Raw genomic sequence first — 4251 nt, forward strand, 5'->3', positions numbered from 1 at the left:
TCACTGACAGGATCACATGGAGGACCAGCACCGACAGGGCAACATATGAACATAAGAACACTCACTCAGCCACTCACCAACCTACCCACACACTCACCCAACCAATCACCCACCTACTACCCACCCACTCACCCAACCAATCACCCACCTACTACCCAGTCACCCACCCACTCACCCACTAACCCAGCACCCAGCCACCCACCCACTCACCCACCCACCCTCTCACCTACTCACCGACACACTCACCCACCTACCCACCCAGGCACCTCTTTAGGATCCCCAGCCACCCTCGGTAGGAGGTGTGGAACAAGCACTGGAGAGTTTCATCATGAGGAGCCAGAGATCCCGTGTGAAAGCAAGTCATCTTCCATCGCAATGGGCCAACGGGAGGACAAGAGAAGGTCGAGAGTAATATTGGGAAAACGTGTGTCAGTGAGGGTGGTGGGGGTGGGGGCAGGAGGGATTGGCAGAGTGGTGGGGGTTGGGGGGGAGTGTAGAGTGTGTCAGTGGTGTTGGGGGAGGGTGTGTAGAGTGTGTCAGTGGTGGTGAGGGTTGGGGGGTGTGCAGAGTGTGTCAGTGGTGGTGAGGGTTGGGGGGTGTGCAAAGTGTGTCAGTGATGGTGGGGGGGGTGTGCAGAGTGTGTCAGTGGTGGTGAGGGTTGGGGGGTGTGCAGAGTGTGTCAGTGATGGGGGGGGTGTGCAGAGTGTGTCAGTGGTGGTGAGGGTTGGGGGGTGTGCAGAGTGTGTCAGTGATGGTGGGGGGGGTGTGCAGAGTGTGTCAGTTGTCGTGGGGGGGAGGGGGTGTGCAGAGTGTGTGAGTGATGGTGGGGGGGGTGTGCAGAGTGTGTCAGTGGTGGGTGGGTGGGGGTGTGCAGAGTGTGTCAGGTGTCGTGAGGCGGGAGGGGGTGTGCAGAGTGTATCAGTGGTGTTGGGGTAGGGGGGGTGTGCAGAGTGAGTCAGTGGGGGTGGGGGTGTGTGCAGAGTGTGTCAGTGGTGTTGGGGTGGGGGGGTGCGCAGAGTGTGTCAGTGGGGGTGGGGGTGTGTGCAGAGTGTGTCGGTGGTGGTGGGGGGGTGTGCAGAGTGTGTCGGTCGTGGTGGGGGTTGGGGGGTGTGCAGAGTGTGTCAGTGATGGTGGGGGGGAGGGGGTGTGCAGAGTGTGTCAGTGGAGGTGGGGGGGTGCAGAGTGTGTCAGTGATGGTGGGGGGGAGGGGGTGTGCAGAGTGTGTCAGTGATGGTGGGGGGGAGGGGGTGTGCAGAGTGTGTCAGTGGGGGAGGGGGTGTGCAGAGTGTGTCAGTTGTGGTGGGGGTGGGGGTGTGCAGAGTGGGTCAGTTGTGGTTGGGGGGGTGTGCAGAGTGTGTCAGTGATGGTGGGGGGGAGGGGGTGTGCAGAGTGTGTCAGTGGTGGTGGGGGGGTGTGCAGAGTGTGTCAGTTGTGGTTGGGGGTGTGTGCAGAGTGTGTCAGTGATGGTGGGGTGGGAGGGGGTGTGCAGAGTGTGTCAGTTGTGGTGGGGGGTGTGTGCAGAGTGTGTCAGTTGTGGTGGGGGAGGGTGTGTGCAGAGTGTGTCAGTAGTGGTGGGGGAGGGGGTTTGCAGAGTGAGTCAGTGGTGGTGGGGGGGGAGGGGGTGTGCAGAGTTTGTCAGTTGTGGTTGGGGGGGTGTGCAGAGTGTGTCAGAGATGGTGGGGGGGAGGGGGTGTGCAGAGTGTGTCAGTGGTGGTGGGGGGGGGTGTGCAGAGTGTGTCAGTCGTGGTGGGGGAGGGTGTGTGCAGAGTGTGTCAGTAGTGGTGGGGGGGTGTGCAGAGTGTGTCAGTTGTCGTGGGGGGGTGTGCAGAGTGTGTCAGTTGTGGTTGGGGGGGTGTGCAGAGTGTGTCAGTGATGGTGGGGGGAGAGGGGGTGTGCAGAGTGTGTCAGTGGTGGTGGGGGGGTGTGCAGAGTGTGTCAGTTGTGGTTGGGGGGGTGTGCAGAGTGTGTCAGTGATGGTGGGGGGGGAGAGGGTGTACAGAGTGTGTCAGTTGTGGGGGGGTGGTGTGCAGAGTGTGTCAGTTGTGGTGGGGGAGGGTGTGTGCAGAGTGTGTCAGTAGTGGTGGGGGGGTGTGCAGAGTGTGTCAGTGGTGGTGGGGGGGTGTGCAGAGTGTGTCAGTTGTGGTGGGGGAGGGTGTGTGCAGAGTGTGTCAGTTGTTGTGGGGGGCTGTGCAGAGTGTGTCAGTGAAAGCAGGAGGTTAGTGAAGGCATGTTTCAGCGAGCGCAGTGGATTAATTGCGGGAGAGTGGGGAGGTCGAAGAGGGTGTTTTTCTGTGAGTTGAGGGGATGAGGTTTGTGATATTTGTTGTGAGTCGTGAGTAACAGAGCGGGGTTTTCACCTTGAGGACTGTGGCTGGATCATTTGGTGTTTTCTGGTATTAGAACCACGTCCCAGAGCTTCGGTATTGCAGTTGCACCCTGTCCACGACCTTTGCACTGACAGTGTCGAAGCTGCCTGAGTGCTTTCTGTTCCTCTGGGAGAGAGTGTCCCTCTGCTCAGCCTCTGGAACAGACCCCCTTGTACAACATCAGATCGAATGTTAAGAGATCGCAGGACAGGTATTTTGAGTGAGAGAGCTAGATCTGGTTGGGCTATGGTGGATGGGAGATTGAGAGTGGTAATGTAAGAGACAGAGAAATAAACTGCTTGAGAGAGAAAGGAATAATAGAGAGAGAAAAATAGAGAAAGTGTTACAGCTCATGGGATAAAGAGGGAACCGAACAGGAATTAAGAACGATGCCTAGAGAAAGAGTGAGAGTGAGCAGAGACAGATAAAACAAACAAACAGAACTGGGGAATGCTCAGAAGGTAAAGGGATAAAGAGAAAGATAAAAAGAGGGACAGAGGACTAAAGGGTTAATATAGACAACAAGCTGCATATTGGAGAACACAAATAGTCCCGTTGAAATGAACTGCCTCGAGTTCATGACTTGCTGTGGAACTCAAAGGGCCACAGTAATCTGAAACAAAATAGACAATGTTTAAAAATAGATTTACTCTTTCAAAATCCAACTATTTTAATAACCTTCCCATAAAGTAATAGCAAGAGTTCTCTTGAGAACAAGTTCAGCCTTAAATGTCAGAGTTATGGACAGGCTTGGGTTTCTTACAGTGAGTAGTTGGAAGTCTGAGAGTGTGTGTGAGTGAGAGTGTGTAAGAGATAGTGTCTGTGAGAGAGTGTGTGTGAGTGAGAGTGTGTAAGAGATAGTGTCTGTGAGAGAGTGTGTGTGAGTGAGAGTGGGTAAGAGATAGTGTCTGTGAGAGAGTGTGTGTGAGTGAGAGTGTGTAAGAGATAGTGTCTGTGAGAGAGTGTGTGTGAGTAAGGGTGTGTAAGAGATAGTGTCTGTGAGAGAGTGTGTGTGAGTGAGAGTGTGTAAGAGATAGTGTCTGTGAGAGAGTGTGTGTGAGTGAGAGTGGGTAAGAGATAGTGTCTGTGAGAGAGTGTGTGTGAGTGAGTGGGTAAGAGATAGTGTCTGTGAGAGAGTGTGTGTGAGTGAGAGTGGGTAAGAGATAGTGTGTGTGAGTGAGAGTGTGTAAGAGATAGTGTCCGTGAGAGAGTGTGTGTGAGTAAGGGTGTGTAAGAGATAGTGTGTGTGAGTGAGAGTGGGTAAGAGATAGTGTCTGTGAGAGAGTGTATGTGAGTGTGTAAGAGATAGTGTCTGTGAGAAAGTGTGTGTGTGAGAGTGTGTAAGATTCTGTGAGAGAAAGAGTGTGATTGTGAGAGAGTGTGTGTGAGGGAGAGAGTGTCTGAGAGAGAGAGTGTGTATGTGAGAGAGTGTGTAAGAGAGAGTGTCCATGAGAGAGAGTGTGTAAGAGAGAGTGTCCATGAGAGAGAGTGTGTGAGAGAGAGTGTCTGAGAGAGAGAGTGTGTGTGAGGGAGAATGTCTGAGAGAGAGAGTGTCCGTGAGAGAGAGTGTGTGTGTGAGAGAGTGTGTAAGAGAGAGTGTCCATGAGAGAGAGTGTGAGAGAGAGAGTGTGTAAGAGTGTGTAAGAGAGTGTCCGTGAGAGAGAGTGTGTGACAGAGTGTGAGAGAAAGAGTGTGTGAGAGAGTGAGTGTGAGTGTGAAGTGAGTGTGAGTGTGAGAGTATGTGAGAAAGTATGTTTTTAGATAGTGAGTTGGAGAGTGTGTGTGCATGTGGCTGTGAGTGTGTGACAGAGACTGTGTATAAGTGCATGTGCAAGAGTGCAAATGCATGTGCGTGTGTGTGTGCGTGCGCGTGTGTGCGTGCGCG

The sequence above is a fragment of the Stegostoma tigrinum genome, chromosome 31 (genome assembly GCF_030684315.1).
Source record: "Stegostoma tigrinum isolate sSteTig4 chromosome 31, sSteTig4.hap1, whole genome shotgun sequence".
NCBI lineage: Eukaryota > Metazoa > Chordata > Chondrichthyes > Orectolobiformes > Stegostomatidae > Stegostoma > Stegostoma tigrinum.